General features: G+C 44.9%; 1 pseudogene; it reads left to right on the forward strand.

The window, feature by feature from the left end:
* The first annotated feature begins 6,430 nt into the window (after positions 1–6,430).
* Positions 6,431–7,543, forward strand: LOC147958398 (uncharacterized; annotated as a pseudogene).
* The last annotated feature ends 6,540 nt before the right edge of the window (positions 7,544–14,083 follow it).

Raw genomic sequence — 14,083 nt, forward strand, 5'->3', positions numbered from 1 at the left:
ATAGACCCATCAGTCTCTGTAATGTGACCTATAAGGTAATTTTCAAATGCTTAGTAAATCGGTTGCGCCCTTTATTGGATGACATAATCTCTTTGGAGCAGAGTGCTTTTATACCGGGCAGGATGATTATGGATAATGCTCTAGTTGCGTTCGAGTGTTTACACTATATTAAAGAAGAGAATGATCCTACAAAGATTTTTTGTGCTTATAAGCTGGATTTGTCAAAAGCTTATGATCGGGTGGATTGGGGTTTCTTCGAGCAAGTGATGAAAAGGTTAGGGTTCTCTCAGCGATGGATTGACTGGATAATGGGGTGTGTCACATCGGTGAGGTATTCAGTAAAATTAAATGGAACTCTCCTGGATTCATTTCGCACCGTCTCGAGGGCTACGGCAAGGAGACCCACTCTCTCCGTTCTTGTTTCTGTTTGTTGCAGATGGACTCTCAGTTATTCTGAAGTCTAGGGTGCAGGCTGGTGATATTGTACCGGTTAAAATCTGTAGGAGAGCACCGGGTATATAATATTTGTTGTTTGCAAATGATACATTGCTGTTTTTCAAGGCTTCGAGGGATCAAGCTGAGCAGGTTAAAGCCTCACTGGATCTATACAGTTCAGCTAGGGGTCAAAGTTTAAACTATGACAAGTGCTCTATGTTCTTCGGTGAAGCTTGCCCGGTCCCGGTTCAAGAGCAAGTTAGGGATGCTCTACAAGTTACAAGTTTGGTCTTTGAGGAGAAGTATTTGGGTCTACCCACACCTGAGGGTCGCATGTCTAAAGGGAAGTTTCAAAACCTCCAAACAAGCCTTACCAAAAGGCTAGTTCAGTGGGGGGATGGATACCTAGCTCAGCCGGGTAGGGAGGTGCTCATAAAGTCAGTTGCCCAAGCTTTTCCCACATACATAATGGGAGTTTTTAAACGGCCGTTCTCAGTCTGTGATGATCTCACTAGGATGGTGAGGAATTTCTATTGGGGTGCGGAGAAGGGTAAGAGGAAGGTACATGGGAAGGGCTGGGATCACCTCATGCAACCGAAAAACAAGGGAGGTGTTGGCTTTCAGGATTTTCGTCTTTTTAATCAAGCCCTCCGAGCTCATCAGGCTTGGAGGCTTATTACGAGACCAGATAGCCTTTGTGCCCGGTTGCTCAAATCTAAATACTACCCTGATGGAAAGATCGAAGATATGGTGTTCACTGGGAACGCTTCGTCCTCATGGTAGGCTATTAGCCATGGCTTGGATATATTGAAGAAATGATTAATTTGGAGAGTGGGCAATGGGAGAAGCATTAGGGTATGGCGAGATAGTTGGATCCCACGTCCTTTCTCCTATAAACCTATCTCTAGACAGGGATTATGCCGCATCCGGTATGTCTCGGACCTACTAAATGATAATGGGTCTTGGAAGATACAAACACTCAATCAGTATTTCGTCCAAGCAGATGTGGTGGAAATCTTAAATATCAGAGCCTCCCCGAGTCGCGGAGAGGACGTGATTGCATGGGGTCCGGACAGGCCGGGGTGTCTTCTTTGTGAAGAGTGCCTATCACCTGGCTTTCGATGAAACACACAGGGCAAATGCCGCATCTTCTAGCTCGTCGCCGTCGGGAGCGAGAAGTTGTTGGAAGTTCATATGGAATTGTGGAGCACCGCCGACTGTTTCAAACTTTGGATGGAGAGTTGCAACTGATGGATTGCCAATGTGGACGAATAAACATAAGATAGGGCTTGAAACTACCAGTATATGCCCAGTTTGTGGCCTTGAGACTGAGGACAATTTTCATCCGTTTTTAAGATATCAATTGGGTCGGGATTTATATATGGCAATGGCAAAAGTCTGGAAACTCCCTAATCTACAATCGATAGCCAACTGTGGGAAGGAGTGGTTATTGCAAGTCTTAGCTCCAAGGACTGAGATGGAGAGATGTATGCTGCTGATGATTTTCTGGAGAAGCTGGTTCGTACGTAATGAAGTGGTGCACCACAAATCGGCCCCGCCAATGGACGTGTCTGTCAGATTCCTGCGGAGCTACTTCGAGTCACTAATGGCGATCAAACATGATAATGGTGCTGATCCTGTTAAAGCTAAATCTTATATTAACATGGACACGGGAGTGCAGCCGGTTATACAAGTGACCGAGTTGCTTGGCTGGACCAAACCGAGCCAAGGCTGGACTAAACTGAACACTGATGGTGATTTTGGTTTGAACGAAGATGCTGGTGCGGGTCAGGGTGGACACGGTCCGGGCCGATCCGGTGCCTGACCGAGCTGACGTTTGGACCGGCTGTCAGCGGGCCGGACCGGACCGGACCGACCAGCCATGTGGGCCTGTTTTCAGGGACCGGACCAGCCAAGCAGCACCTGCGGCGACATGCGCAGGTATAGCGATGTGGTGGGCGATGTTGGCGGGTGCTATGGCTAGTGGACGACATGCGCGTGAGCCGGCGGCATCGTGGCCTCGTGGGCGACATGCGGTAGGAAGTGTGCTGGGTCGAGCCGGCAGGGGCGCAACCGTTAGCGATGATCCTGCGCATGTTTATTACTTAGCATTTTTAATGTTGCATGCAAGTAATATATCGCGTGCATGAGCCCACAATTTTCTGTGTGCAGGCCTTGCCATAATTAGCTGATGAAATCTAACGTCGATTTGATCGTGTGACGATGCCGTGATTATCAGATCGAATCATGTTTCTCTCGTTCTTTCTTCTGCATGTTTGACTGAATAAAAGGAAACGCTAATTTGATGGCGCATGATTATCGTAACGAACACATTTCTCTTGTTAGTATTTACTAGTCGCCAACAAAAGGAACGGGAGCGTGAAGTGAAGGCGCCTTAATTATCGGATCAAATCTGGTTGATCTTTGTTCTTTCAATTTTTTTCAACTGACTAACACTAGTAGAAAACAGGGCTTTGGTCCAGGCCGAGGTGGCCCATTAGTCCCGGTTCAGACCAGAACCGGGACCCATGGGGCCATCTATCCCGGTTCGTGAGGCCAGGGGCCTGCAGGGCCTCGTGGGGGCATTGGTCCCGGTTCGTCATGCCCTTTTGGTCCCGGTTGGTGGGACGAACCGGGACCAATGGGCCTCGCTCCTGGCCCATCATCATTGGTCTCGGTTGGTGGCTTGAACCGGGACCACAGGCTTCCCTTTGGTACCGGTTCATGCCACGATCCGGACCGATGAGGTGCCTATATATACCCACTCGCCGGCGAGCAGAGCACTCCACACTGCTCTGTTTTTTCTGGCCGGCGAGGGGAGAGCTTTGTGGTGCTCTAGCTCACCTCCTATGCACATGAGGTGTTCGATGAAATGCCCGAGTCACACTAGTTAAGCTTTCTCCTCTCGAAGCTCGACCTCAAAGCTCCATTTTCCTCGAGATTTGTCTAGGTTTAGCGGCCCGTCATGTCCCACTCCCGTCTTCACCGCCGTGGATCGCCCGCACCGATCTCATCGCCGGCACCACCATGGTGAGCCTCTTGTTCTTATCTTCTTTTTGAAAGAAACATTTCTTACTTTAGCTAGATATATACTTGTCTAATTTTCTTAGTTTTATTATTGCTTGTTATTATATAGTGCGATGGTTTTGGTATCCGCCCCCGTCGGCCCTCGTCCTGGCTATGATTCGGATGTGGTATATATTATCTTTTTATAACTATTTGGTTCATTTATTGTTTATGACTATTATGCCGAGCAACGTGACATAGATTTTATTTATCTAGGAGGTAGTTGAACCGGAAATTCCAACCGATCTTATTGTCGAGAGGTTAAATTTAGTTGAAGAAGAAAACAATTACTTGAAGAAAAAAATAAAAAAATTGAGGAGGAGAAGATGATATTGGAGTTGCATGTTGCGGATGTCGTCGATGATCACAAGATCAAGATGGATGCAATGCGGTTGAAGATGAGAAAGATTAGAAAATATGCCATTCATACCGAGGCTTGGTATCATTATGCCGTTGGATCAATTGTTACCTTGGTTGCGATTATGATCGCATTTGTTTTCGCATTGAAATGTTTTACATAGTTCCAATGTATGGTTTAATTAATTAGATGCTCTGGAGAGCTATATGTTGTTAGATGAGAACTATGTATGTACTTTGGTTTTAATGTGATGATGAACTTCTATTAATTTGGTCACTTAATTATCTATTCATGATGTTCTGTAATGGTTTTTGACACACTTAGTTATATATAATGCACGTAGATGAACCGGCAATGGATGTATGGTGGCAGACACACATCCGAGTACATTAAGGGCGTGCATGATTTTCTCGAAGTGGCTGAGGCAAACAAGCAGAATGGTTTTATGTGTTGTCCATGCCATAAATATGGGAATACGAAGTCTTACTCTGACCGAAAATCCTTCACACCCACCTGCTTTACAATGGTTTCATGCCACACTATAATGTTTGGACGAGGCACGGAGAAATAGGGGTTATGATGGAAGACGGTGAAGAAGAAGAGGACGATGACAACTATGTGCCCCCTGAATACGGTGATGCTGCAACGGAGGAAGCTGCTGAAGATTAAGAGGAACCAGACGATGTGCCCAATGATGCTGCAACGGGGGAAGCTGCTGAAGATCATGAGGAACCAGACGATGTGCCCGATGATGATGATCTCCGCCGGGTCATTGTCGATGCAAGGACGCAATGCAAAAGTCAAAAGGAGAAGCTGAAGTTCGATCGCATGTTAGAGGATCACAAAAAAGGGTTGTACCCCAATTGCGAAGATGGCAACACAAGCTCGGTACCGTACTGGAATTGCAGCAGTGGAAGGCAGAGAATGCTGTGCCTGACAAAGGATTTGAGAAACTACTGAAAATATTGAAGAAGAAGCCTCCAAAGGACAACGAATTGCCCGACAGTACATACGCAGCAAAGAAGGTCGTATGCCCTCTAGGATTGGAGGTGCAGAACTTACATGCATGCCCTAATGGCTACATCCTCTACCGCGGTGCGTACTAGGATCTGAACGCATGCCCAGTATGCGGTGCATTGCGGTATAAGATCAGACAAGATGACACTGGTGATGTTGACAGTGAGCCCCCCAGGAAGAGGGTTCCTGCGAAGGTGATGTGGTATGCTCCTATAATATCACGGTTGAAACGTCTGTTCAGAAACGAACAACATGGCAAGTTGATGCGATGGCACAGTGAGGACCGTAAGAAAGACGGGAAGTTGAGAGCACCCGCTGACGGGTCGTAGTGGAGAAAAATTGAGAGAAAGTACTGGCATGAGTTTGCAAGTGACCCAAGCAACGTATGGTTTGGTTTAAGCGCAGATAGCATTAATCCTTTTGAGGAGCAGAGCAGCAATCACAGCACCTGGCCCGTGACTCTCTATATGTATAACCTTCCTCCTTCGATGTGCATGAAGCGGAAGTTCATTATGATGCCAATTCTCATCCAAGGCCCTAAGCGACCCGGCAACGACATTGTTGTGTTCCTAAGGCCATTAGTTGAAGAACTTTTACAACTGTGGAATGGAAACGGTGTACGTACGTGGGATGAGCACAAACAGGAGGAATTTAACCTGCACTCGTTGCTGTTTGTAACCATCAACGATTGGCCCGCTCTCAGTAACCTTTCAGGACAGACAAACAAGGGATACCACGCATGCACGCACTGTTTAGAAGAAACTGAAAGTATATACCTGGACAAATGCAGGAAGAATGTGTACCTGGGCCATCGTCGATTTCTTCCGACCAACCATCAATGTCGAAAGAAAGGCAAGCATTTCAAAGGCGAGGCAGATCACCGGAAGAAGCCCGCCATGCGTACCGGTGATCACGTACTTGCTATGGTAAATGATTTACACGTAATATGTGGAAAGGGTCCCGGCAGACTAGCTGTTCCGAATGACGCCAAGGGACACGCACCCATGTGGAAGAAGAAATCTATATTTTGGGACCTACCCTACTGGAAAGACCTAGAGGTCCGCTCTTCAATCAACGTGATGCACGTGACGAAGAACCTTTGCGTGAACCTGCTAGGCTTCTTGGGCGTGTATGGGAAGACAAAAGATACACCTGAGACACGGGAGGACCTGCAACGTTTGCACGAAAAAGACGGCATGCCTCCGAAGGAGTATAATGGTCCTGCCAGCTACGCTCTTCTTTGAATGCCTGCTCAGTATGAAGGTCACGACTAGTTTCTCGTCGAATATAAAGGGAATAATAAATATGCCAGAGAAAAAGTTCCAGTACCTAAAGTCTCATGACTTCCATGTGATTATGACGCAATTGCTTCCGGTTGCATTGAGGGGGCTTCTACCGGAAAACGTCCGATTAGCCATTGTGAAGTTATGTGCATTCCTCAATGCAATATCTCAGAAGGTGATCGATCCAGAAATCGTACCAAGGCTAAGGAGTGATGTGGCGCAATGTCTTGTCAGTTTCGAGCTGGTGTTCCCACCATCATTCTTCAATATCATGACGCACGTCCTAGTTCATCTAGTCGACGAGATTGGCATTCTGGGGCCCGTATTTCTACACAATATGTTCCCCTTTGAGAGGTTCATGGGAGTCGTAAAGAAATATGTCTGTAACCGTGCTAGGCCAGAAGGAAGCATCTTCATGGGCCATCAAACAGAGGATGTCATTGGGTTTTGTGTTAACTTTATTCCTGGCCTAAAGAAGATAGGTCTCCCTAAATCGCGGTATGAGGGGAGACTGACTAGAAAAGGCACGCTGGGAGGGGCCTCAATAATATGCATGGATGGATATTCTTGGTCTCAAGCACACTACACAGTTCTACAGAACTCTACCTTGGTGACCCCGTATGTCAATGAACACAAGAACAGTCTGCGCTCCAAACACCCGGAGCAGTGCGACGACTGGATTACATGTGAACACATCAGGACTTTTAGCAGTTGGTTGGAAACACGTCTCAGAGGTGACAACACTATTTGTGATGAGCTGTACTTGTTGTCCAGGGGACCATCTTTGACTGTATTGACTTACAAAGGATACGAGATAAATGGGAATACATTTTACACGATCGCCCAAGATCAAAAGAACACCAACCAAAACAGCGGTGTCCGCTTTGATGCAGCAACCGAGAGGGGAAAGGACACATATTATGGTTACATAGTGGACATATGGGAACTTGACTACGGACATGATTTTAAGGTCCCTTTGTTTAAGTGCAAATGGGTTAATCTGTCAGGAGGCGGGGTACAGGTAGACCCATAGTACGAAATGACAACAGTGGATCTCAACAATCTTGCGTATGCAGACGAACCGTTCGTCCTAGCCAATGATGTGGCACAGGTTATCTATGTGAAGGACATGTCTACTAAACCGAGAAAAAGAAAAGATAAGAAAGCGAATACATCATACGATGAGCCAAAGCACCACATAGTTCTTTCAGGAAAAAGGGACATCATGGGAGTGGAGGGCAAGACAGACATGTCTGAAGATTATGAAAAGTTTCATGAAATTCCTCCCTTCAAAGTCAAGCCTGACCCAAGAATCCTGATAAACGATGAAGATTATCCATGGTTACGGCGCAATAAGCAAATGACACAAGCGAAGAAAAAGTGAAGACTTTCTCCCACAACTATTATGATGATACCATGCCAACTTTGTAACAAACGAGTATGATACCATTGTCCGTTTTGTACATACATATGCTATGTGGGTGAAATTATGATACCATGCCAACTTTCAACTTTTTCAGAGTTCATTTGAAATGCTTTAATGTCTTATGGTTCGGCCCTCGTAATACCATTATTCAAATTTGAAAAACTAATGGCACTAACAGAAAGTTTATAATTTTTCTAAAACTAATGGCACTAATAGAAAGTTCAAAATTTTTCTAACGTAAAAGCAAAAATAAATAAAAAATAAATCAAAAAAACAAAAGAAAATAAATAATGCAAAAAACAAAACAAAAAAACTGGGAAAAAACTATTTGTATAGTAAAGTTAATCACAAACTTGTGATTCACATAAATTTCAAAGAATTCAAATTTAACTACTCAAATTTGAAAACTAATGGCACTAACAGAAAGTTTATAATTTTTCTAAAGCTAATGGCACTAACAGAAAGTTTATAATTTTGCTGACCTAAAAGCAAAAAGAATTAAAAAAAGCAAAAAACAAAAGAAAATAAATATGGCAAAAAACAAAGCAAAAAATGGAAAAAAACTATTTTTATAGTAAAGTTAATCACAAACTTGTGATTCACACAAATTTCAAAGAATTCAAATTTTAACTATTCAAATTTGAAAACTAATGGCACTAAGAGAAAGTTTACAATTTTTCTGACCTAAAAGAAAAAAGAATTAAAAATAAAGCAGGAAACAAAAGAAAATAAATAATGCAAAAAACAAAACAAAAAAACTGGAAAAAAAACTGCCACCTATTGGTCCACCACGGCCTGAATACGACTAGAAACCCAACCTGGGCCAGGATTCAGGCCCGTAGAGGGCCCAATAGGCCCACAGCAGTAGAGTGTGAGATTAGGCCCGTAAGCCTGCATTTGAGAGGAGCTCAAGAGGGCAGCCGCAGTGGGGCTTATAAACCACTTCGAGCCCCTCTCAACTAGCAAGGTGGGACTAAACTTTTGGCCGCGGGCAGCGCAAGGCCTTTGGTCTCGGTTGGTACCACCAACCGGGACTAAAGGGGGCATTGGTCCCGGTTCGTGGCATCAACCGGGACCAATGCTCCTCGCCCCTAGCCCATGACCATTAGTCCCGGTTTGTGCCACAAACCGGGACTAAAGGGTTGGTCCTCGTTGCAGGCAGAGTTTAGTCCCACCTCGCCAACCGAAGGGGGCTCACAGCGGTTTATAAGCCCTTCCCTCTCTGCCTTGTTGAGCTCCTCTCAAAATGAAAATAGATGCCCTTATAGAGAAAAGTTTAACCTAAATTCAGAGTGAATTTCTCTTAAATTCATAGAAATACTATGAATTTAGGTTGAATTTTCTCTATAAGCGCATCTATTCTCATTTTCTTAGTAAGTTAATCACAAACTTGTGATTCACACAAATTTCAAACAATTCAAATTTTAACTATTCAAATTTGAAAACTAATGGCACTAACAGAAAGATTATAATTTTGCTGACCTAAAAGCAAAAGGAATTAAAAACTAAAGCAAAAAACAAAAGAAAATAAATAATGCAGAAAACAAAACAAGAAAACTAGAAAAAAACTATTTTTCTAGTAAAGTTAATCACAAACTTGTGATTCACATAAATTTCAAAGAATTCAAATTTTAACTATTCAAATTTGAAAACTAATGGCACTAACAGAAAGTTTATAATTTTGCTAACCTAAAAGCAAAAAGAATTAAAAAATAAAGCAAAAAAACAAAAGAAAATAAATAATGCAGAAAACAAAACAAAAAAACTGGAAAAAAACTATTTTTCTAGTAAAGTTAATCCCAAACTTGTGATTCACATACATTTCAAAGAATTCTAATTTTAACTATTCAAATTTGAAAACTAATGGAAGTAAGAGAAAGTATATAATTTTTCTAAAACTAAAAGCAAAAAGAATAAAAAATAAAGCAAGAATCAAAAAGAAAATAAATAATTCAAAAAATAAAAATGCCACCTATTGGGCCACACGGCCTGCATACGACTAGAAACCCATCTGTACATGGGCCAGGATGCAGGCCCGCAGGCCCAATAGGCCCAACAAGGCAGTGACAAGGGTAGGCAAGTACTACCTGCATATTAGAGAGGAGCTCAGCACCTAAGCCGCAATGCAGCTTATAAACAGGTGATGAGCTCTCTCAGCTAGCGAGGTGGGACTAAACTTCCCACCGCACCGCGCCAGCGCAAGGCCTTTGGTCCCGGGACCAATGCCCCCCTTTAGTCCCGGTTGGTGCCACCAAACAGGACCAAAGGCCGCTGCTTCCCGCCCTTTGGGCTGCTGAAAAAAGGCCTTTGGTCCCGGTTGGTGGCACCAACCGGGACTAATGCCCACCTTTAGTCCCGGTTGGTGCCACGAACCGGGACTAAAGGCTTCGCTATATAAGTTCACACTTAGGAAATTTTCACTCTCATCTCGCAGTTGCCGCCCCGACGACGCCGACGCCGCCAAGCTGCTCCGACGCCGCCCGCCGCCCCACCGTCGCCTTCGCCGTCGCCCGTGCCCGTCGTCGCCGTCGCCCTCGCCCTCGCCGTCGCCCGCCGTTGCCCACGCCCTCGCCGTCGCCCGCGCCCCTGCCCCGACGCGCGCCCTCGGCCCTGCCTCAACGCGCGCCCGCGCCCTCGCCGTCGCCCGCCGTTGCCCATGCCCTCGCCATCGCCCGCGCCCCTGCCCAGTTGCCCGCCATTGCCCAGGCCCTGCCTCAATCCCGTCGTCGCCGTCGCCCTGCCTCGCCCTTCGTCGTCGTCGCCCCCTACCCCGAGCGCGCGCCCACTGCCCCGTCGCCATCCTCGCAGTCGATCCCGCGGTCCTCCTCACCTTGGTCCGGCCGGAGCCCTCCCTAGCATTTTTTTCATATATATGCTTGTTTTTTCATATATATACTTGTTTTATATATATATGATGATATATATTCTTGTTATCATAATTGTTTTTGTTCATATATATATGTAATGATTTTTTTATAGAATATGATGTTTTTTCATAGATGATCACATATATGATGTATGCATGGATGTGGATGAAATATGATGTGTTTTGTTCATAGAACATGATGTTTTTTTATTCACAGATTTTTTTGTTCATGAGAGAGGCGGGGACGTCGAGGGATCATAGATGTATTTTTTCAGAATTTTCTATCGTGCATAGACGGATTTTAGACAACGGGAGCACCCCTCCCTATCGTTGAAAAGTTGCTAAGTGATATTAAGAAGGAAGAAGAAGAAAAAGAAGGATAGGAAAAAAGAAAATAAGAAGAGGAAGAAAGAATAAGATGAGAGGAAGAAGAGGAGAAATAAATAAGAAGAGGGAAAAAGAAGAAAAAATAGAGGAGAAGAAGAAAGGAATAGAGGAGAAGAAGAAAAAATAGAAAAAAAAATTCTATTTTTTCTTCTTCTCCTCTATTCCTTTCTTCTTTTTCTCCTCTTTTTTTTCTTCTTTTTTTCTTCGATCTTCCCCTCTATTCCTTTCTTCTTCTCCTCTTTTTATTTCTTCTTTGTTTTCTTATGTTTTATCGGGTCTGTTGTCGTCGATATACCGCTCCCGATAACTTCAACACATGGGGGGGTCGATATACCCCCTCCCCGATAATATTATTTTCCCATGTATGTATGTCATGTCGATATAAACTCCCGATAACTTCAACACGTGGGGGGGGGTCGATATACCCCCTCCCGATAACTTCAACACGAGGGGGGGGGGTCGATATACCCCCTCCCGATAACTTCAACACGGGGGAGGGGGGTCGATATACCCCCTCCCCGATAATATTATTTTCCCATGTACGTATGTCGTCGTTGTCGATATAAACCCCTCCCGATAACTTCAACACGTGGGGGGGGGTCGATATACCCCCTCCCAATAACTTCAACATGTGGGGGGGGGGGGTTGATATACCCCCTCCCCGATAATATTATTTTCCCATGTACGTATGTCGTCGTTGTTGATATAAACCCCTCCCGATAACTTCAACACGAGGGGGGGTCGATATACCCCGTCCCCGATAATATTATTTTCCCATGTACGTATGTCTTGTCGATATACCCCTCCTAATAACTTCAACACAAGGGGGGGTCGATATACCCCATGTCCCGATAACTTCAACACGAGGGGGGGTTCGACCTACCCCCTCCCCGATAACATTATTTTCCCATGTATGTATGTCGTCGTTGTCGATATAACCCCCTCCCGGATAACTTTGACCGTCATAACTTATACCACAGGAGCACCCCCGGCCCTCTCGCTCGACCAAAACTCTCGAGGACACCCAAACCCTATAAAAAACGATGTCGGTCTCCTACCCCCTCTCGCCGTGCCCCTACTCTTGAAGCGTTGCCGAGGCCACCCCAAACCCGGAATAAGCTAGGTCTACGTTTGCCACTAATATATCCACATGCTTTCATGTTTGTGTAATAATGGCCATGTTGTATTTGCAGAAACAATGGAGTTCGGACAAGACGAGGAACAAGAACAGGTGTTGGGGGACATAATCTTAGCCGGAGGTGATGTCATGTCGTATCTTAACGACAATGATGGTCTGGAAGCATAACAGGGTGAAGAAGAAGCAGGCTACGGTGATCGAAGAATGGAGGAGGGAACACATGATAATGATGGCTCCGGTGACCCAATGCTGGTGCAAGAAGGAGCCCGTGGTGACGGCTCCGGTGACCGAACAGAGTCCGGCCAGGTAAATATATTAGTTAAGCCTGTGATGACTAGCTAATTGATGCATTCATTGTTTTGGTATGTACACATATTAATTAACTCTCCTCTAATTCTTCTTTTTTCTAGCCCTCTGGATCGAGCACAACTTCGGTAAAGAGACGAGGCTCGAAGAAAAAGTTGCGCTCGGATGAAAGGTTTGAGATCATAGAAATCGCGTGCGATGGCATGCCGATTGAACCCATCCGGACAAAGGAAGCATTTTCTGCTCAGTGCGGGGTTCTTGTTAGGGACAAGATCCCGATCAGCATCCAGCAATGGTATAATCCTAAGAACGAAGACCCTGAGGTATCTTATGTTAATGATATGCAGAAAGATGATCTTTGGACTGAGCTGAAGGCAAATTTCACCCTACCGCCAGAGGAGGATCCGGAGAAGCCAGTTAAAGAGCAATTAATCAAGTCTCATGCTCTTAAGAAGATGGCAGAGCTATTCAGGAGGTGGAAGAATGAGCTGAAAACGTTTGTCGGCAACGAAGAGACACCAGAATTCATTGGCAGATATGAGAAGATCAGAGATCACTGGCCCGCATTTGTGGCCTACAAGACATCGGAAAAGAGTAAAAAGATGTCGGCGACAAACAAGAAAAATGCTGCAAAGAAGAAGCTTCACCATCGCACGGGTCAGGTGGCTACCTCAAAGCCCGGCCTAAGTGGTCCAAGGCTGAGAATGATCTGCTTGATAAAGGGATCGAACTAGAGACAATGAACTGGCCAGACCGTTGCCGGACTTGGTTCTTCGGGGCTGGCGGAACCGTGGACCCTGTATCAGGGAAATGCGTTTGGACGGACGAGCAAATGAACATACCAGTCAAGAAGCTAAAGCACTATATCGATGCAGCGCAGCAAGGGACGTTCGTTCTAGATAGAGAGAACGACGAGCTCACAATGGACCTCGGGAATCCTGAGCACCCTGGACAGACACGAGGCACGCCAGGCTCCATTATGTGGAGAGTTGGTTTTCCGGACGCAGGCGGTTACAAATGCTAGGAGAGGAGGAAAATGAAGGAAATATGCCCTAGAGGCAATAATAAAGTTATTATTTATTTCCTTATAAATCATGATAAATGTTTATTATTCATGCTAGAATTGTATTAACCGGAAACATAATACATGTGTGAATACATAGACAAACAAAGTGTCACTAGTATGCCTCTACTTGACTAGCTCGTTAATCAAAGATGGTTATGTTTCCTGACCATGAACAATGAGTTGTTATTTGATTAACGAGGTCACATCATTAGTTGAATGATCTGATTGACATGACCCATTCCATTAGCTTAGCACCCGATCGTTTAGTATGTTGCTATTGCTTTCTTCATGACTTATACATGTTCCTATGACTATGAGATTATGCAACTCCCGTTTGCCGGAGGAACACTTTGGGTGCTACCAAACATCACAACGTAAGTGGGTGATTATAAAGGTGCATTACAGGTGTCTCCAAAGGTAGATGTTGGGTTGGCGTATTTCGAGATTAGGGTTTGTCACTCCGATTGTCGGAGAGGTATCTCTGGGCCCTCTCAGTAATACACATCACATAAGCCTTGCAAGCATTACAACTAATATGTTAGTTGTGAGATGATGTATTACAGAATGAGTAAAGAGACTTGCCGGTAACGAGATTGAACTAGGTATTGGATACCGACGATCGAATCTCGGACAAGTAACATACCGATGACAAAGGGAACAACGTATGTTGTTATGCGGTCTGACCAATAAAGATCTTCATAGAATATGTAGGAGCCAATATGGGCATCCAGGTCC

Source organism: Triticum urartu, chromosome 7A (assembly GCF_056163025.1).
Source record: "Triticum urartu cultivar PI428250 chromosome 7A, HENAU_Tu73, whole genome shotgun sequence".
Taxonomy (NCBI): Eukaryota; Viridiplantae; Streptophyta; class Magnoliopsida; order Poales; family Poaceae; genus Triticum; species Triticum urartu.